The 22,353-nt window shown below is 38.5% G+C and overlaps 1 protein-coding gene across 4 annotated transcripts in view; it reads left to right on the top strand.

Moving 5' to 3' along the window:
• PRKN (parkin RBR E3 ubiquitin protein ligase) overlaps positions 1 to 22,353 on the top strand; it is a 1,287,790-nt gene that overhangs the window by 644,715 nt on the left and 620,722 nt on the right. The gene's annotated exons all lie outside the window — the stretch shown is intronic.

Here is a 22,353-nt window from a genome sequence, read left to right as displayed (position 1 = left end):
CTCTCTTTTGTTTTTCCTTTTCTTATTTGTTTTGTTTCTTAAATTCCACATATGAGGGAAATCATATGTATTTATGTTTCTGTGACTTACTTCACTTAGCATTATACTCTCTAGTTCCATCCATGTCCTTGCAAATGGCAAGATTTCATTCTTTTTACAGCTGAATAGTATTCTATTGTATATGTATACCACTTCTTATTTATCCATTTGTGTATTGATGGCCACTTGGACTGCTTCCATCTCTTTGGCTATTGTAAATAATGCTGTTATAAACATAGGGGTGCATGTATCTCTTTGAATTAGTGTTTTTGTATTCTTTGGGTAAATACCCAGTAGTATGATTACTGGATGGAAGGGTAGTTCTATTTTTAACTTTGTGAGGAACCTCCATACTGTCTTCCACAGTGGCTGTACCAGTTGGCATTCCCACCAACAGTGCATGAAGGTGCCTTTTTCTCCACCTCCTCCCCAACACCCGTTGTTTCTTGTGTTGATGATTTTAGCCATTCTGACAGGTGTGAGGTGATACTGCATTGTAGCTTCGATTTCCATTTCCATGATGATGAATGATGTCAGGCATCTTTTCATGTGTCTGTTGGTCATCTGCATGTCTTCTTTGGATAAGTATCTGCTCATGTCTTCTGCCTATTTTGTAATTGGATTCTTTGTTCTTTTGGTGTTGAGTTGTATTAAAGGTCTTTTTTTTTTTTAAGATTTTATTTATTTATTTGACAGAGAAAGAGACAGCAAGAGAGGGAACACAAGCAGGCAGAGTGGGAGAGGGAGAAGCAGGCTTCCCGCTGAGCAGGGAGCCCGATGCGGGGCTCGATCGCAGAATCCTGGGATCATGACGTGAGCCAAAGGCAGATGCTTAACGACTGAGCCACCCAGGAGCCCCGAGTTGTATAAGTTCTTTATGTATTTAAGATACTAACCCTTTATCAGATATGTTGCTTGCAAATATCTTCTCCCATTCAGTAGGTTGCCTTTTAGTTTGGTGATTGTTTCCTTTGCTGAGCAGAGGGTTTTTATTTTGATCTAGTCCCAATAGTGTATTTTTGCTTTTGTTTCTCTTTCCTCGGGAGATATAGCTAGAAAAATGTTGCTATAGCCAATGTTAAAGAAATTACTGACTGTGCTCTCTTCTAGGATTTTTATGGTTTCAGGTCTCACATTTAGATCCTTAATCCATTTTGAGTTTATTTTTGTGTAAGATGTAAGAAAGTGGGTCAGGTTTCTTTCTTTTACATGTGGCTGTCCAGTTTTCCTAACACCATTTGTTGGAGAGACTGTTTTTTTCACTACTGCATTCTCTTACGTCCTTTGTCAAAGATTAATTGACCATATAATTGTGCGGTTATTTCTGGGCTTTCTATTCTGTTCCATTAATCTACGTGTATTTTTGTGTTGGTACCATACTGTTTTGATTACTATAGCTTTGTAGCATATTTTCATATCTGGGATTGTAATACCTCTAATTTTGTTCTTTTTCAAAATCACTTTGGCTATTTGGGATCTTCTGTGGTTCCATACAAATTTTAGGATTGTTTGTTCTAGTTCTGTGAAAAATGCTATTGAAAGGGATTGCATTAAATGAGTAGATTGCTTTGAGTAGTATAGCCATTTTAGCCATACTTTTACTTCCAATTCATAATCATGCAATATCTTTCCATTTGTTTGTGTCATCTTCAATTTTTTTTGTCATTGTTTTATAATATTCAGAGTACAGCTCTTTCACCTCTTTGGTTAACTTTATTCCTAGGTATTTTATTATTTTTGGTGTCATTGTAAATGGGATTGTTTTCTTAGTTTCTCTTTCTTGGCTTCATTATTAGTGTATAGAAATGCAACAGATTTCTGTACACTAATTTTGTAACCTGTGACTTTACTGAATTCATTTATCAGTTGTAGTTTTTTGGTAGAGTCTCAGGTTCTAAATATAGTATCATATCATCTACAAATAGTGAAAGTTTTACTTCTTCCTTCCGATTGCTGTGGCTAGGACTTCCAATACTACATTGAATAAAAGTGGTGAGAGTGGACATCCTTATCTTGTCCCTGACCTTAGGGGAAAAGTTCTCCATTTTTCCCATTGAGTATGATGTTTGTAGTGGGTTTTTCATATAAAGCCTTTATTATACTGAGGTATATTACCCCCTTACCTATTTTGTTGAGGCTTTGTTTGTTTTTTTATCATAAATGAATGTTGTACTTTGCCAAATGATTTTTCTGCATCTACTGAAGTGATCATATGTTTTTTATCCTTTCTCTTATTGATGTGATGTATCATCTTGATTGATTTGTGAATATTGAACCACCCTTGCATCCTGGTAATAAATCCCACCTGATAGTGGTGATTTTTTTTTCTTATTATTATACTGTTGCATTCAGTTTGCTACTGTTTTGTTGAAGATATTTGCCTCTATGTTTATCAGAGATATTATCCTAGTTCTCTTTTTTTGTGGTGACTTTATCTGGTTTTGCTATCAGGGTAATGCTGGCCTCATAGAATGAATTTGAAAGTTTTCCTTCCTCTTGTATTTTCTGGGACAGTTTGAGACTAGGTATTAACTCTTCTTTAAATGTTTGGTAGAATTTATCTGTGAAGCCATATGGTCCTGGACTTTTGTTTCTGGGGAGTTTTTTGATTACTGATCAGTTTCTTTGCTGGTTATCAGTCTGTTCAAGTTTTGTATTTCTTCCTGTTTCAGTTTTGTTAGGTTATTTATTTCTAAGAATTTATCCCTTTTTTCTAGGTTGTCCAGTTTGTTGCCATATAAGTTTTTTATATATATTCTCTCACAATTGTTTGTATTTCTGTGGTGTCAGTTATTTATTCCTTTCTTTCATTTCTGATTTTGTTTACTTGAGTTTTTTCTCTCTCTCTCTCTTTTTTATTAGTCTAGTTTTTATTAGTTTTTCAATTTTGTTAGTCTTTTCAAGGAACCAGCTCCTAGTTTCATTGATCTGTTCTATTGTGTTTTATTTGTTTGTTTGTTTTTGTTTGTTTGTTTAGCTTCTGTATCATTTGTTTCTGCTCTCATCTTTATTATTTCCTTCCTTCTGCTTGTTTTGGATTTTGTTTGCTCTTCTTTTTTTCGCTCCTTTAGGTGAGAGGTTAGGTCATTTATTTGAGATTTTTTTCTTTCTTCTTGAAGTAGGCCTGTATTTCTATAAACTTCCTTCTTAGAATCACTGTTGCTGCATCCCAAGGGTTTGAACGATCATGTTTTCATTTTCATTTGTCTCCGTGTAATTTTTTATTTCTTCTTTGATTTCTTGGTTAAGCCGTTCATTGTTTAGTAGCATGTTACTTAACCTCCATGTATTTGTGTTCTTTTGAGATTTTTTCCTGCGGTTGATTTCTAGTTTCATAGTATTGTGGTCAGAAAAGGTTCGTTGTATGCCTTTGGTATTTTTGAATTTGTTGAGACTTGTTTGTGGCCTAACATATGATCTATGCTGGAGAATGTTCCATGTGCACTTGTGTCTTCTGCTGTTTTAGGATGGAATGCTCTGAATATATCTGTTAAGTCCATCTGTTCCAATGTGTCATTCAAAGCCACTGTTTCCTTGTTGATTCTCTGCTTAGATGGTTTTTCCGTTTATATGAGTGGAGTGTTAAAGTCCCCCTACTATTATTGAACTATTATTGATTAGTTCCTTTATGTTAGTAATGTATTTGGGTGCACCCATGTTGTTACATCTTCTTGTTGGTTTGTCTTCTTTATTTATAGTGTCCTTCTTTGTCTCATGTTACAGTCTTTGTTTTAAAGTCTACAGTCTTTTTTTTTTTAAGTCTATTTTTTTCAGTATACATATTGTTACCTGGCTTTCTTTTCACATTCGTTTGCATGTTAAATGTTTCTCCATTCACTCACTTTCAATATACAGGTTTCTTTAGGTCTGAAATGAGTCTCCTGTAGGCAGCATTTAGATGGGTCTTGTTTTTTATGCACTCTGGCACCCTATGTCTTTTGATCAGAGCAGTTAATCCATTTACATTCAAAGTAATTATTAATTGATATATATTTATTGCCATTTTGTTACTTGTTTTATGGTTATTTTTATACTTTTTCTCTGATCCTTTCTTCTCTTTCTCTCATGGTTTCCAGGCTTTTTTTAGTAATATACTTGGATTCCTTTCTCTTTCTTCTTGCATATCTATTACTGGTTTTTGATTTATGGTTACCATTCAGTTTGTTTATCACATCTTCTATGCATAGAAGTCTATATTAAGTTGATTGTCACTTAAGCTTGAACCATTATTTACTCTGCTCCTCCCTGTGTTTTCAGTATATAGCATTATATTTTACATCCTTTTATTTTGTGAATCCCTTAACTAATTTTTACAGATATACGTATTTTTACTGCTTTTGTGTTTCCTGTTTTTTATACTCTTACTTATGGTCTTTCCTTTCCATTCAAAGAGTGCCCTTTAACATTTCTTATAGGGCTGTTTTATTTATTTATTTATTTATTTATTTATTTATTTATTTATTTATAGTGTTCCATGATTCATTGTCTGCATATAACACCCAGTCCTCCATGCAGAACGTGCCCTCTTTAATACCCATCACCAGGCTAACCCATCCTCCCACCCACTCCCCTCTAGAACCCTCTGTTTTTCAGAGTCCATTGTCTCTCATGGTTCGTCTCCCCCTCCGATTTCCCCCCCTTCATTCTTCCTGTCCTGCTTTCTTCTTCTTCTTCTTCTACTTCTTCTTCTTTTTAAACATATAATGTATTATTTGTTTCAGAGATACAGATCTATGATTCAGGGGTCTTGTACAATTCACAGCGCTCACCATAGCACATACCCTCCCCAGTGTCCATCACCCAGCCACCCCATCCCTCCCACCCCCCACCACTGCAGCAACCCTCAGTTTGTTTCCTGAGATTAAGAATTCCTCATATCAGTGAGGTCATATGATACATGTCTTTCTCTGATTGACTTACTTCACTCAGCATAACACCCTTGTACGGCTGTTTTAATGGTCATGAACTCCTTTAGTTTGTTTGTCTGAGAAATTTTCATCTCTCCTTCTATTCTGAATGATAGCTTTCCTACATAGAATATTCTTGGCTGCAGATTTTTTCCCCTTCAGCACTTTGAATATATCATACCACTCTTCTGGCCTGCAAAGTTTCTGCTGAAAAATCCACTGATAGCCTTATGGGGTTTCCCTTGTATATAGCTATTTTCTTTTGTCTTGCTGCTTTTATTTATTTAATTTCTTTATCACTAATTTTTGCCATTTTAATTACTATGTCTTGGTGTGGGCCTCCTTGGGTTGGTTTTGTTTAGGGCTCTGTTTGCCTCCTGGGTCTGGATGTCTGGATATCTGTTTTCTTCCCCACGTTCAGTAACTTTTCAGCTATTATTTCTTCAAATAAATTTTCTACCCCCTTTTCTCTCTTTTCCTTCTTGGATCCCTATAATGCCAATGTTTGTGAGTTTGACAGAGTCATTGGATTATCTAAATCTATCATCATTTTGCATGTATATATACATATATATATTTTTTGTCTCTTAACTGCTCAGTTTCATTATTTTCTATTACTCTATCTTCTAGGTCTTTAATTCATTCCTCTACTTCCTCTAGCCTGCTATGTATTCCATCTAGTATCTTTTTAATTTCAGTTATTGTATTCTTCATCTCTGATTCATTCTTTTCTATCTCTTTGTTAAGGAGCTCATTGATGTCTTTGACTCTTTTCTCAAGTCCAGTGAGTATCTTTATGATCATTACTTAGAATTCTCTATCTGGCATATTACTTATATCTATTTTGCTTCGATCCTTTGCTGTGGTTTTGTCCTATTCTTTGATATGGGACATATTCCTCTGTATCTTCATTTTATCCAACTCTCTGTGTCTGTTTCTGTGTGCTAGGAAATCCATGATGTCTCTTGCTCTTGAAGGTAATGGCCTTAGGAAGAAGAGTTGTTGTGCCCTGCAGTGCAGTGTCCCCTGTTCCCCAGGACCTGGTGCTTCAGGCGGTGTCTCCTATGTGTGGTGGGTGTGCCTTGTTGCTGTGTCATGGCCTGCTTTTTCCTTCAGTCTAGTCATCTGCTGAGGCCTTCTTTGCCTGTTGTGGGCAACGTTTGGTCCAGGCGGTGGGCGAGGAGTGGGGTGGGGGGGGGGGGGAGTGTCTTGTAGTTTTAACAATGTGTATGCTGGTGTGGTTGCAAAATGAGACCTGCCACTGCTGCTGGGACTGGGGCTGCATGGTGGTGGGGGTGGGGAGACACAGTTTTAACAAGGTATTCTCAGGCTTCACAGGGCCTGCCACCGCCACCAGGGTCTGCAAAATGCACTGGATAGAAAACACACTATTGGTGAGGTTTATGGCAGTCTTTTGAAGGAAGGGACCCACAAGCCGGGAGTGAGGCAAGCATGACTGCAAAGTGCAGATTGCCAAAGCAAGGGAGTGAGTTTGGTGTGAGGAAGTTAGGGAGGGAATGCTGGAGTTGTGCTAGTTCCTGCAGGTGGCCATGTGTTTTTGCTGAGGGGCAGGAGAGGGAGATGGTGCTTGTCAGCAAATACTTTTCCTGGAGAGGTCTCCCTAAGATCCCTGCCTCTCCAAGACATGCTCTGGGATGAGTAAATAACTCTCCCTCTTGTATGCCCCAGGTGTTTTTCAAACTGCTGCTTCTAGGCTGAATCTCTGGGGCCTGTTTGTCTGGCAGTCTCTTTAAGGGTAGGGACTTAGCTTCCTAACAGCCTCTGGGCTCTGCCAGAGTCCAGCCTGCTGATTTTTAAATTCCAGGCTTTAAGTCCTGCTGGTTGTAAGAACTCACAAAATTCACCCTCCTTGCTTTCAAAACCAAATGTAATGGGGATTCATCCTCCCTATATGGGCTCCCCAGTGTGATAGTCTGTTTCTTGCCCTTCTCCACACCCCAGGCTCCCTCCTGAGCGTAGATGGCCAGGGCCCTTTTAGCTCCCCACTGTATCTCCATTCTTCATTCTTCCTACCCTCTTCAATTGGCTTCTTCTCTAGTTATGGAATTTGTTCTGCCAAACTTCGGGTCATTTTCTGGGTATTTACAGGGATGTGAGCAGTATCTAGTTGTATCAGTGGGACAACGTGAGCTTAGGGTCTTTCTATTCTGCCATCTTCCCAGACTCTTCCCAATACTCATACTAGAAGTTCAATTTAAAGTTATGGTACCTCATTTTCATTGAAATTTATTATGTTCAATAGTAAATGTTGCCTTTTCTGATTTTAAGAACATAGATTGGCTGAAAAATCGCCAATATACTTTCACATAAAGAAAAGTTTAAACCCATGTTTAATCAAACCACTTGGAGAACGTTATGGTTGACATTGGCTGTATATTCTTCTAGACTGTTTTCAAGGTGTATACACACGCTCACATGAATACAACACACATGCATTCTTAATGGAATCATATATATTATTTTACAACTTGTATCTTTTACTTCATACATCATACTCACTTTCCATATCAGTAGACAAAGGTCTACATGATAATTTCGTGATCGATGGTATTGTATTCTGCTTTAGTGATCCTCTGTTGATAAGTATCTAAATTGTTCTGTGTTTCACTACAAAAGCAGCACTTTCGTTCTTCCTTATGTACATCTCCATGAACTTGTGTGGTCACATTTTTTCAGTATAATTTTATAAGAAGAGTTGCTGTAGCAAAAGTATTCTACATTTAAAGTCTTATGATGCTGAATTTGCAAAGATCCTTCAGAAAGTTTGCACCAATTTCCATTCTCTCTAAAACCATGAGAACACAGTTTCTTCACATTCTTTACCAGTAGTTGCTTTCATTCTTTTTTTATCTTTGCCAATTATTTAGGTGAAATATGGCATCTCATGTTAAATTGCCTTTCTCTCATTATTAGAAAGCTTGAATATGTTTTTAGTTTTTATTGATAATCATTACAACTATTTTCTTATAATCATACTTTATGAACATTTCTTATAGTAATCCTTTGTGTATCATATATGTTGCAGACATTTTTACCAATAAGTAAAGTAATTGGAAGTATTTTTATGATGTTTTAGAACATTTAAGCTGTGCATTTTGATGGCATTAAATGTATAATTTTCTTCATAGAATTGTGCCTTTGCAATCATTCTTACTTAACAGGATCTTCTTGACAATCAAGATCATTGTAGGAATTTACTGAAAATATTTTCTGTTTTTTTTTATGGTTTCACTTTTTAAAAATATGTGATCTAGGGGCACCTGGGTGGCTCAGTTGATTAAGCGTCGGCCTTCGGCTCAGGTCATGATCTCAGGGTTCTGGGATCAAGCCCCACATCAGGCTCTCTGCTCAGGGGGATGTCTGCTTCTGCCTCTTCTCAAATAAATAAATAAACTCCTTAAAAAAATAATATGTGATAAATCTATATAGATTTTATTTTAGTGTGAAGGGTTTTTATATAAGTCTAATTTTACTTATTTCTCCCTCCAAAACCTACAAATTGCATTTTCCTCATCCTTTAACAAATAAAACACATTTCCCACTGATTTGAAATAAATCCCACCTTTATATTATATTAACTTTGAGATCTTATCTCTAGAGTCTGCCCTGTTTTATTCATCTGCTTATCCTGCCTCCAACACCACGTTGTTTTGATTACTCTAATGTATTAAACATTTTAACTTATTTAATATCTAGCACTGTAAGTTTTCCAAACTGCTGTCTCATTTTTCCTTGCTGCTCACACAGATTAATTTTTCCACATGACCTAGAATGTTTTATAAAGTCTGAAAGTAAATTTTATGAATTTATTTTTAATATATGAGTTAAGTGTGTCATCCTAGAGAAGTGTAGTCAAGACAGACTGTAATTTAAACATTGATTACATAATGGCAAGGTATTATCTCATTTCTGAGCTATGTCTAGAAAAACTAACTCCCTCCAAAATTGATTCTTTAGTATTTTATTATATACATAGTACAAGCAATTGGCTAGTTTTCCTGGTTGACCAGCAGTTCCAAGCCATTCTATTCTAATTTTATAAAAGGTTAACATCTCATCCTGGGCCATATTTTTCATTACCTGACAAAGTGAGTACTATGTAAAGGTAACTGGAAGACCACTATTCTCTGAATTACAGATATGCAGTAGATTTAAGTTTGAAGGAGGTGTGTTAAATCAGTTGCCTTATAATAGGATTTTTAAGGATTATTATTATTTTTATTTATAATATTACTTTTAGTGAAATTAGGTGTCAATGAAATTAGTACTGTGTTGTTCAGTATCATTACTTGTTCTTCTAAGTCTAATGTCTTCTTCTGTCCATCTTTCAATATATATTACCGTGTAATTTTCTTAAGTAAACACATATTCCAAAAATGCATATAAGCAGGAAGGAAATGAATAATTTATAAGAACTATGTTTGTTTGTTTGTTTTTATTTTTCCCAACCTCTTTTGGATCAATTTAGTAAGGCAACGGGGTATAACCTTAAAAGCATCGAGCAAGAAAGACATAGGTGGGGTCAAGTTATTTTCCAAGCACTACCAGTTGTGTGACCTTGAACACAGTCTTGGCTCTTAATTTTTAACATAGGGAACGATAACAGTATCTGCCATGAGGGTTGTTTTGAGCATCGTATTAGATGATATATGTATAAAGTAACTAACACAGTACCTGACACAAGTAACAGGCATGCCCTAATTTTTGGCTATTTTTACTATTATGCAATCTGATGACATTGTGAGAGAGGCTAATATTTTGTAAAGCTTTAAAAATATATTTGTTGCTTTCCTTTCCTTTATTTTTTATAATTCTCAAACATTATAATGCTGTAGTCCCCAAAATCGGTTATGCTATATTGTATCAATTGATTTAGTTAGGACCAGTTACACCGAATGGCAGTTTCCATCTGACATAACATTTTGTAGGGCTGGGTCAGAGTTAAAAGAAAGATGTTATTTATATTGAGAACTTTGATTCATGTATTCAGCAAATATTTACCAAGTATTTAGATATGATTCTAGATTCTAGAGATCAAGAAGTAAACAAGATAAAAGACAAGGCAAACATATAATATTATATATAGTTAAGTGAATGAATAGCATAATTCCAATTGGTGATAACTGCCATAGTTTTCAAAAGTCTGCAAACTAGTTTTCTTTTTTTTTTTAAAGATTTTATTTATTTATTTGAGACAGAGATAATGAGAGAGAGAGAGCACATGAGAGGGGGGTGGGGTCAGAGGGCGAAGCAGACTCCCTGCCGAGCAGGGAGCCCGATGCGGGACCCGATCCCGGGACTCCAGGATCATGACCTGAGCCGAAGGCAGTCGCTCAACCAACTGAGCCACCCAGGCGCCCTGCAAACTAGTTTTCTGATAAATTACTAAGAGGGGAGGATTTCTAAGACAAAAGTCAATCAATTAAAAAATTATCTTTGAACTATAAGAGAACCTATAAGAATAATCAGAACTCAGGATACTGCCTTCCCATTTTGCATTTTTAAAGAGATCTTGACCAAGTACCCTAAACTCTTCCCCTAAAGATGAAGTTAGGGCTAGATGAGCTTCAAAATTCCTGTAAACTTCAAATATCAGTGATCTGTACTTTTTCTAGGTTAAAAAAATGAAACATTATTTATAAGATAACTAAGGCATACGAATATAAAATAAAATAAATATTGTGAATTATAGATCATAAATTAGAATCTGATATTCTACCAATGTTATATATTGCTTCGTTGCACACCTAGCATATTTAGCAAATATATGAAGTAAAAAAATTCCTCTTCCAAATTTCCTGTTTTCCTTTCCCAACAGGCTTTTAACCGAAGATATTCATAAATGTCTTATGTGAACTAAGATGTTTTAGAAGGATCAAAGGAGGTCAGATTTCTGAAATGTAAACTCACTGCCCTAGAACCTGACATACTCCAGTATGATCTATGGTCAGAACTTGTCTCAGCCTTTGTCTTGTCAAGGATTGAGAAAAGTGTTGGAAGGGAGGCAGTCATAACATGTGGAATAGATGATCCAGGAACTAGAGTCTGGCAAGAAAGAGGCAGAGAGATTGAGCAAGAATTTCTCTAAACCAAGAATAAACCAGAGGGTCAGATTAGGGAAAAGCCAAGAGCTTAGAGAAATTGGGTCAAGCTTCTTTTACGTTAGTCAAAATCAGGAATGTTTCTTATCATCATGGAGAGGTCTTCAAACATATGGCTTTCTTTGTTATGTGGCATTTACCTCTTGACCGAGTCCATATATAAAGATGGAGCTCATTTCAAAGAAAGAGTGACGGAATTCTCTTGCTCTGGAATGTTCAGAAGCCAGATAATAGGTAGTAGGGCAGCTTGATGTGAGGATGACACAGAGGTATGCAGACTCCCCCCACCCTTGCCAGAAGGCTCAGAAAGCCTCCATTCAGTGCCTGCAACTGGACAGAGGGCAATTTCCAGCATAAGGTGCATTGCTGCGGTGTGGTCATGACCGCAGTGTTTCTTAGAAGGGTTTTGGTGTGAACAGGGCAGGCAGGGTTGCGGCAAATGGACTCAAAAGGATGGAGAAGGGCTTGTACATATACGGGGGCAGAAGGAAGGCTTGATTCCAGGAAGGAAGCAGCTTCAGCAAAGGTGCAAAGATGAGGTTCGGTGTGATGTGTGACAGCCCAGTAGGAAGACCGGCTGATGAGAGCAGGAGGCCGACATGACTAATGGCAGTTTCTGAGCTGTTCCCAGTAATCATGACTGTTTTATGTGCAGAGCACAGCAAATTCCCAGCAGTGGTTTCTTAAATGGAGACATACAGATAACTGGGAGCATTTCATAATGTAAGAAGCAAGATCATTTGTCAAGGGGTGGCAAGAAAAAACGCATTATCAGTTTTAGGGGAATATAAAAGGTTTTCAGACAGCTGTTCTGGGAAAGTCCCAGGGATTCAGGTAAAAATACGCCACAGAAATGGGGTGGGATATTTTGAGCTGCTGTGTCACAGTTCCGGGTCAGTGAGCGTGGACTGGCGCTCTATTTAATTTATAACATTTGCAGGTGACACTTGGTGGTCTGGGATGAGGATTAAGCAAAGAATAGAAAGGGGAGGAAATCCAGCTGTTGGTGAGGAAGTCCATCTTGCCAAAATGGGACAATTGGTTGCATTGCTTTTGTCATTACAAATTTAATCTCTGTTGAATTTCTCATGTTTTTCTTACCGTTCAAAATTTACTGTCATGGGACAGCCAGAAAGCAACAGTGATAACCCTGGATAATTAAAGATGTACAAAGATAATATGCCATTTAATGGGGGGAAAAAAACCCAAATTGGCCGAAGTTAAGATGGGGACTAAAAGATGAGGCAAACACTACAGAAAAGGAGCTGTTGGTCACGAACAACTTTGTTAGCAGAGTGAGGGCTGCTGGTCTAGATTAACAAGGGCTCAGTGCACAAGAATACAGAGCAGCCCTCATCAAGAGAGTGCCCCAGTATCTCCTGGGGGAGATGCCATCAGGTCAAAGAGTCCCCTCCGGGGACTTAGCTTACCAGTGAGCTAGAGAGAGAGGACACAGCCCTGAGGAAAGGTCCTTGTGGGAAAAGTCTGGTGCTACTTGTCCCCATCTATTCTTGCAAACTTGAACCCAGTTTTCCACAAAGGTGTCTGTAAGACAGAAGTACCTGGAAAGTTAAAAAAAAAGAAAAAAAGAAATGTCAGACTCAATGACTCAATTTCTTCATCCTCAGGAGAGACTGCTCACCTTCCTCTGCATTGCCCCAGACCCCCACTGCAGAGCAGGGGCCCTGCTCTCATTTTGTTTTAACTGAAATGTCCACTTACATGGCTTACTCAGAACAGTGGAATACTCTCCTGAGGGGAAGTTTAGACCCACTTGGTGGGAGACAGAACTCAGATTGTGGTTTTAAGTGGCAGTTGATCTAGCTTCTACCTGTCAGGTTAAAACCACACCTTATAGAGTCGTGCTTTAGATAAAACACATCAATGAAGAACCAAATTTTTATAACACCTGGCTCTTCTTAAAGAGTACAGTGCAGCCTTAAAAAATCCTCCTGGGAACACTAATAACCATGATAGCTTCTAGTGTTTCTGACTATTTTCCTTCTGTTCTTCAGAATCTGGGTCAGAGGGTTTATTCAGAGTACATTTCGTATGTGATGGTTGTTTATTCTTTTACTCTAGCAGTATGGGAAATTATGGAAAAATGAGAGTATTTAGTGTGTGTGTGTGCGTGTGTGTGTGTGTGTGTATACATCACACTGCAAGTTAATATTTATCTCTCCTTCCTTCCCTTCCTTCTTTATTTTCCACCTCCCTCCCTCCTGCTTCCTTCCCACGGCCCCCCTTTTTTTTTCTATAATCAGGTATTAAGTATCTAGTCTACATCAGAAACCATGCTGAGATCTGGCACATTTCCCTCTGTCAAGTAGTTGCTGTCTTGGGAGAAAGACAGACTTGTAAAAAATATATTAAAGAATATGATAATAGACAGTGTTGTATAGGATTTGCCAGAAGCCCCAAATTGGGAATGGTTAACTTTACCGGAGGTCAGGAGCGCTTAAGAGAGGAAATATTATGAACTTGCTCTCAAAGAAACTGCCCATATTTCTTTTTATTTAGTCACCAACACAGTGGAAGGTGTTCTTGTTTCTTCTACTTATGCCTGCAGACCATTTTATACATAGAGATATATAGAGATTTGTCATGCCAGCAGGAAGTAACTGAAAATAAATGGAAATAAGGACAATTTTCTGGCAGGATAAATAACCAGGGGGGCCTTAAGAACAGTTGCTTTCTGGGGATGTTGCAAAGCATCAATTTAAGATGTTTTGTGATGATATCATTGAAACATATAAAAATGAATACAATAGGTAAATTATAGACAGATGACATTACCCCAAAACACAAGAATCTTCAAATGAAGTCACCTGAAATGTGGAGTCAACTTACTGACATAAAAAGAATAATACTAAGAGTCTTGAGACACAAGTGATTGAAATGGAGGTAGGGAGAGTGGGACATTCATCATTCATAGCGGGTTAACAATGATGGACTAGAAGTTGAAAGTGAAGGTTTGAATTTCAACTCTATAACTTAGCCATGACCATGGGCAAAATAGTTTCTCTCTCTGTTTTATTTCCCTCATCTATAAAATAGGAATTCCCAATAGCATTTAGTATATATGTTTGTTATAATGATGAGATAGGAAAACACCAATATTAACTATTAACACCATCATTATTCTATGAAAAGGAAACTATAAGCAATGCAATCCTGGCAATTTAAACCTGATTGCCAGCAATACATAAATCATTTGCTCTTCGTGTGACCTGATCATTTCTAAGGTTTCTTGAGCGTACAGAGTTGGAGAACATACAGCAGGGCAATTATTTTTTAAGTCCCTATTATTTAACTTAACTTGGTGAATATTCACTGACAAAAAGCAAGGGAATGAAGAAGAAAGAAAGAAGATGAAGCACATTGATATGTCCAGTGTGAAGCTTCACTTTGCTTACTGTATTTTTCTAAGCCATAGAATTTCAGAGCTACTTGATTAAAACAGTTTTAGGATATTTACACCAAAAATGTTCCTCTTAGTAAAGTTAAGATAGAGGAGAGTAAATGTGTCTTAAAGCATAAATCGTCTTATAAGGCGCCTGGACACAGCCCGTGGGAATTCAAGTATCCACATTCAGGTCCTTTCTTGGGGAGTTTACTAAGAGCTGAAATGGCTTCACTTCCCTCGACTTCTTAAACAAGATGTGATGAGGGCATAATAGCAGTGTCCCAGGAAGACACCGCATGAGTGGCCTTCACATTTTAAGGAAAGCCAGGTTGCTTCTCAGTGGTCACATGGGCCTACAGACACGAGAGCTCACGGAGACAGTGGTCTGTTTGCGCAGAGCTGAGGAAGTGACGGCTCACAAGGGTCCAGTGGCCTCGTTATATTTCACAGCAACCCCCTGGGAGAGCTAAGAGATAAAGGAGTCAGACTTCTGGCTTCCCAGCCTACTGGACTGATCTACATCTGGCTATGTTGATAACTAATTTTGTTGGGCAGGACCTGTGGGTCTCATCCCCCCCCACCCCCCCACCCCCGCCGCAGTCTGTCTCACTAAGTCTGAAGTCTTAGCATTTTTCTGAACACAAGAGATTAGTCTGCAACTTTGGGGTTTCCTCAGTTGTCTGCTAACCGAGCTCCTGCATTTATAAAGCACATTAAACATACTCTACCCACGTGGGCTACAGGCCGATCACGAAACTCACTGATGAGGTCTTCTTCAAAATTTGACAATGACAGAAAGGATATGCATTAGGAGGAGGTCATTAAAAAGATGGAATGGGTTGAATATGCTTTCTATCCAAGAGAGATGGGACACTGCTAAGATGAGGGCTGCTTCCTATCCTACACAAGAAGGAAGAGAATAAAATAATTTTGCAGATTGGATGGTGAGATGAGACTCTTCTTGCCTTCTGAAATTATTTATAAATACTATGCAATAAATAATCTATAAATGTACATACTCTAGAAATAATATAAACATATAATAAAATAAAATGTTATAAATATATTTAACAGCTTGGAAAAAAAAAAGATTTCCATTGAGTATTTGTGCTGAGGATAAAAAATGAATGAGATACTGGGCTTCTCTCTGAGTTGCTTGTGGTTAGTCACTGATCTATAATGTGTTTACTTTATTCTTGGTTGTCGCAGTTACTTCACGACTGAAGAATTCAAAGTCCATCCTTAGGCATAAAAAGTTAGATCTTTGTTAGGGACTGCACCAAGGTCACTAGCGTTTAGAACTGATTAATCTGCATGATTCTGAACTAAACATGTTCATGGGAATACACCAGGGCATCCCCGGGTGTGGAAGGAACCAGATCCTAGCCCTCAGAAGGTGTCTGCTGTCAGTGGGGACCAGACCAACTCTAAAATGTACTGAAGCTCTTTTTTCTAAAACCTGTGTTAAAAGGCATCCAATTTGAAATCATTTATTTGTGATTTTAATATGATGCGATAACTATGTGCATTTTTATCAATTAAAATATTGACAGAATACCTCTTAACAGAGAATTCAAAGAAAATGATTTCAATTTGTCATGACATATCCAAATTTTGGAAATGCAGAACATGGAGAGAGTCTTTATTAATCCTTTTTGTGAAAAAAATCCTTCCATTTCCCTAACTGTACCGCATACCACACTGCTTTAGTCCGCAATTTCAAAATTTATGATATTTTTTTAAAAAGCTTTTCTCAAGTAATTAGATTTGGGTAAGCTTGATGTTCTTTATTCCCTTAACTATATCCTTCGCTCACCAGCTACTTTCAACTTGTAACATAACCAGAGAAATGTCTGTTTAGACTGTCCGCTCCATCTAACTTCACCAACTACTCTGTGATGTCCAAATGAAAATGTCTCGGGATACCTGGGTGGCTCGGTCAGTAAAGCATCTGCCTTTGGCTCAGGTCATGATCTCAGGGTCCTGGGATCAAGTCCCGCATCAGGCTCCCTGCTCAGCGGGGAGTCTGCTTCTCCCTCTCTATCTGCCCCTCCTCCTGCTTGTGCTCTCTCGTGCTCTTGCTCTCTCTCTCTCTCTGACAAATAAATAAATGAATAAAATCTTTAAAAAGAAATGTCTAATATCATCTAGAAAAAAAGTATGGAGAAAACACTGATTTTTTTTTTTAATCACATTTGGCTCTTTTAAGACTTCATTTGTTGCTGTTTTCTTTTCTTTTATCTCTTCCTATTCTTTTGAATTCAGTAGTCACTTAGCATTATGTCACTGTGTATTCGGTTTCTCTCCCTGCTGTCCCTGCCATTCCTGCATTCCGTCCTTTTCTGATGCAAGTTGAAGGTACACAGTGGTCACAGATTTTCAGGGGGCTCATCCACACCAAAGCCTAACAAGTTCTCCTCCTGAAACATGCTGCAAGAACACCGTCGCTCTCCCCAGGGTGAATCTGCCACCTCAACCAGCCTCTGGAGGGGCAGCCCACGTGGCAAATGCAGATGCGCTTGCAGGGGCTGCTGATATCGGACTAAAGCTGCGCTACACCTCTTTGCGATTTTTAATAAGTAAAGTTACTTAGCATGTGTGGAACCACAGGTTAAAGGCTTGCTGCAGTCTGTTGTGCTAACAAAGTGTGGACCGAGGAGTCCCCGAGCATTCATTGGCATGCCAGATCTTAAAAGCTTTGGAAGCGCTCTGCGGCTGGGTCCTGTCACCGCTCAGGAGATTAATCACACATCAGTGCAATAAGCCATAAGCGTTCTGGGGGGAGTTATTGTAGTAGATCATTTCAGTGATCTGTGGATAGCACACGACTGAGAGACTTGCTTTGAATTGCACCTTTCAATCCATCTCCTAGTGCTTCGAGGATGCATCGAGGCATGAGAGAGCTGGAAACACTTCGGTACCCATCAGAGTACACTATAAGTACCTAGCCCGGGCCTTACGTGGTGATTCTAATGACATGCTCACAGCTAGAGCACTTTTTATTTACTTATTGAACTCACAGTCATCCAGGGCCCAAAGGAAGGGTGAATGAGGAGGAGAGCTGGAAGACTTCACACTTCAAGCTCAAGTGATGAAAAATCTCTTGGTCTCCACGTAGCTCATTTTTTTCTCTATAAAATAAAAAGCTAGCAATAGAGTTTTAGCCCTCATGATTATGATTCAGATAGCAGAAAGAAAATATCTTGATAGCTCATCCTGAAATGTGTCCTGAGCCAGCGAACAATCCAAGTGTGTTTGATCACCAAAGTGGCCAGAAGGAAGTATGTAATGCTTCACAGGCGAATTTATGACATTTAAATGTACTAAAATAAATGTCAAAGAATGATCTTTTCAGATAGTACGTCAAGGCTAAGTTAGGGGGAAATAATAAATAAGACAGGTACCTTGCTAAATGCTTTAGATTTTATGTTTAACTTAGAGTTTTGGATAATACTCATAAAGTCTTTATGTAGTAATCTTGTTATTGTAGAATCCATTCATTTATGATTTATTTAATGGTACAGAGCTATACTCAAGACACTTTTATGATATTGGGCAGAAAAAAAAAGTGTTCGAAGTATGTAAGGAATATTAGAGACAGCTAAGGAAAGCTGAGCAAACTTATAAATCACTTTGAAATATTCAGTTTACATATTATAATTCTTCCTACTAATTGTAGGTCATTCTTGTTGCTTTTTAAAAACAGGCCCTAAGAGGCATCTGTCAATATTATAGGAGCTTAATTTTTGTTACCATGAAGGATTGAAAATAAAAAAATTCTTTTGCATAAAAGAATGTTTTATAATTCAGATTATTCAACTAATCTAGAAATGGCTTTCCTCATCATTAGTGTGCATTAGTCTTCTTTTAACCACATTTCTAAAGAATAAAAGTCTCAGTAATTTGCCTTCCTCTGGAAGTGACTGGAACCTCTGCTCCTCAGACTCTTCCAGACTTTCCCCACAAGGTCTGTGCCCTTGTTACAAGGTAACCACCCCCTCCAGGGGGCACACGCAGACAACCTCAGCTCTGCTCTAGAGTTTTTTCTCCACACTGTGATTGGCTTATTTCAAGATTAATACTTGTCCTCTGGGAACCAAGAACGAAAAAGAAAATCTAAGTAACCGAAAACGTTAACTATGAAATTTAAAAGCCTGTTGTCTCTGGCTGTGACAGGCAAAGTTTCAGAAAATGAAGGATTTGCTTGTTTCAAAAGGATCTTTCAGTGTGATAGAGAAAATATGTGAATTAATTACACACAAAAGCGAATGCCCTGCAGCCTCTGCCTAAACAAAAACTAAATTTCTGGTGGAGAATTTTTATATCCATTGCTAAAACAAACCTTGGTTTTTCAAACATTCTTGAAATAATTATAGTTTTAATTTTAATTTTTTTCAGTTTTATGTTAAAAGCAATGAGTTTCTATTATCTGGTCTGAATTAGATTTTTTTTTTTTTTTCCACAACGTTCATGACCTGACAGTGATGGGTAGGATTGATTGGGCACTTAATATTGCCAGGCACCATGTCACGTGCTCACTATACCTTATCACATTTAATCCTAACAGAAACCCCATGTGGTAAATGTCATTTTCCTCATTTTATGGATAGGGAAACTAGGCCCAGATTAGCAACCATTATCAACTGGTTATGTTACATAACTAATAATTCCTAGAGCTGGATTTCAAGCCAGTTTTGATGAATCCGAAGATTAGACTCTAACCTACCGAACTGAGCTGATGCCATAAAATTAACCTCCATATAAAAATTCCATAAGCAACTATTTACAAAAGATATTTTGCTTTCCCACAAAGCTTGAATAATGAAATGAATTTAAAAATGATAAAACACAAAAGATTGATCTAAGACAAATTGCTTATTAGTAAAGGGACAATCTGATAGGCTCGTTGGGGAGGTACGGATGTGAGTCAGGCCTACTTTGAGTGGACGGATGTGTACAAGGCTTTGGTGGGTAGGTTTTGGAGTATTTGGTACACACCGGTCCTGCCCATCCCATCCTGCTAGTGAGTGACCCTGGGGAAGATCACACACAGAAGCAACTCCCATGAAGTGAGAATTGAAGGCTCCCCTTCCTACCAGCCGGGCCCGTCCCCAAAGCGCCATGGGTGTCTCCTGAGTAAAGCCTACTCTGGACCACATGGCCTAGATAGTCTTGAGGCCAAAGAGGACCTTCTAGTTCCCACCTAGTATAAATTGTGATCTCCAGGTTTTGGTCACTCAGGGCTCCTGGCTAAATTGCATGAACTTCCAATGCCCTACTTCTGATTGACCCCTCTCATCATAAGCACAGCCCAGTTGATGAACTACCACTGCCGTGAGATTAGCCCTCTCTGTTACAGTGATGGAGGTGAAGGAGGTTGCTAAGGAGCAGGCAGTGGTGCTCAGTATTCCTCTGCCCTTAGTACTGATCAGGACCAGAAGGAAGAGATGGGGAGCATTTTACCCCACTTAGAGTGGGCTCTCCCCCAGGGGCAGTCTAGACAGCTCCAAGCGAAGTCATACCTTGGATATGGAAAGTGGGCGCTGGAAAAACTGTTCATCACTATCTGACCTATCTGTATTTTGATGGGTCTCTGTTATTAATTTGAATCTGATTAATGTCTGTGACCTATAAACGACTAATGCAGTTTACAGATAAGAAATGGAAGGGCAACAGATATGTACCTTTGTTATGGATTCACATTTTTTTTTTTTAAAGCAAGAATTAGTCCTGCCTTTTGTTCCTCTGGCAGGGAATTGCTCTATAACATAAAACTGACTTTCATAAAATACCAGTAAATCTGAAATGCCAGATGGAGACCTTCATCTTGGCAGTTGTGAACTGTTCTTTTCCATTTTAGAGGCTCAGAATGAATACTTATCTTGTCAGTTTATGCTCTATTGTACAAGGGTTCTGTTTTGTATAAATGAACTTCAGTCAATTTAAAACAAATTGATTTCCATCTCTAAGAATGAAACATCCTACCCGGCAAGTAGATACTTTCCATGAATGTGTCATTTACATTTGATTTCTGACCTCAGCCTTATATATTCATGTTAACATAGAAGCCTTCATACTCAGTCCTGAGATTGGAAAGTTCTCTGCTTACTATTTTCTCATCCAAGGACTTTGCTATATTATGTTCTTTATATCTGAATAACTCTGATTCTTCTAGCTTGAATCTTATAGAATACATTGCAATTTGCTTCAATTTCACAGAGCAGAAGGGTGAGCAGTTAAAGGTGACAGAGGAGCAAGGAAGGAAGAGGAATGCATTGAAAGCAGGCTTCAGAAATAAGAACACAGCTGATAGTCTCCAGCTTACAAATACCATTTCTGTGGAAAATTAGGCTAAAGCTGAAACTCGACCTCGGGAGAGAATATTACAGCCCTGAATAGAGCTGGTTTTGTACTTCTGATGGAAATTGAGGATGGCTGTCCTGCTTTTCCCTTTGCAATTACTTCCGATATGTATCTCTCTTTTTCTTTAGTGTTTGATCATTATCCTTACCCCAAATACTTGTTACTGCAATTCAGGAAAAAACAATCCTATAATCTCAAGGAGTCCCCCCCCCCCCAAAAAAAGAGTGAAGTCCAGTGATACACTTGGTGAATTCCTTTTCTATGCTGAGGCAATTTGCTGATTTTTTGGTTGGCATAAAATTTCAGAACTCATAGAGAAACCTCACCTACTAGTACATTAAAGGAAACACTTGATGATAAATGTGAACAGTTGGCTTCTATTTTTTTTTTTAAGAACTGATTGCAAAAGTTAGGTCTTCTAGAAATCACACTGTAAGTTTACTCAAGATAGTGTGTTTTAAAAATATATTTTCTCTACAACAACATGAATTCGCTAAAGGCCAACAACATGAAATACATATATACAAGGTAATTGTTTATAGTTGAAAAATCTTGGAAAAACCTAAATGCCTAAACCTGGAAAAGTGCCCACACTTGGAAAAGTGTGGAGTACTATGCAGCTGGGAAGACAGTGAGGAAGACCTCTACACAGTGGTGTGTAGTGATTTACAGAAGGTATTACTAGACAAAAAAAGCAAAATGCAAAAGGTAACCTATATCGTGTTACCCTTTGTGTAACAGTAAATGGAAATCCATCAAGAGCTCAGCTGACTTGGGTGTCAGAGGAACCATAGATAAATGAAGCCTTGAATCACCTACCGTGATGGTATAAGCAAGAGTCTAAAGCCAAAGGAAATGCCATCCCCCTGTTTCACTTTCCTCCATGGAAAGGTGCAGGGGGGAGAGTCAGTGGGTCAGCACAGACATGGGGGCGTCTCCCTGTTTGAGAGAGCCCACTGCAGTTTTAGGGACCCTGGGTGGGAGTGAGGGGAGGTAACAGGAAGACTCAAAGTGCGTACTGAGTCAGAGTGGGAAGAAAGTGCCTTCCAGGTGTCCCCCCCGCCCAACCCCAATGGGAGCCCTCATCAGAGGAGCCTGAAAAGGCTGGCTGAAGGCCTCAGATAAAGAGACCTGGGGAGGAGGCACTGGGTCTGAGAAGGCAGACAGAAGAAGAGCATGACCCAGCCGGGCTCTGGAACCTTGGCTGCAACCCCACTCAGAGCCTGCAGTGCACTGGCTGAGCCCAGGTCTGGTGTGGGGAAGGCAGTGCCCCCGGAGCCTGCCAGATAAAGCCCCTACAGTCACTATAGTCTGGCGTGAAAAAATCACAATTAGGTTTTTAACCAGGAGCCCAACTCCTAAGGGATAAGAAAATATGTATATGTCTGCTTATTTTTATAAAAGAAAGGATGACTAAACCAAAAACAAATGAGATCGATTACCTCCAGGAGGTGAGCTGGAACTGAGTGGAAGGCACGAGGGGTGGCAATGGGTGAGACAAAGAGAGTGACTCTTT

This window comes from Mirounga angustirostris, unplaced genomic scaffold, assembly GCF_029215605.1.
Source record: "Mirounga angustirostris isolate CCGP_5_RB_7025 unplaced genomic scaffold, mMirAng1.0.hap1 SCAF_8, whole genome shotgun sequence".
NCBI lineage: Eukaryota > Metazoa > Chordata > Mammalia > Carnivora > Phocidae > Mirounga > Mirounga angustirostris.
The sequence above is the reverse complement of the archived record's forward strand: the minus strand, read 5'-3'. Positions and strand labels throughout refer to the sequence as shown.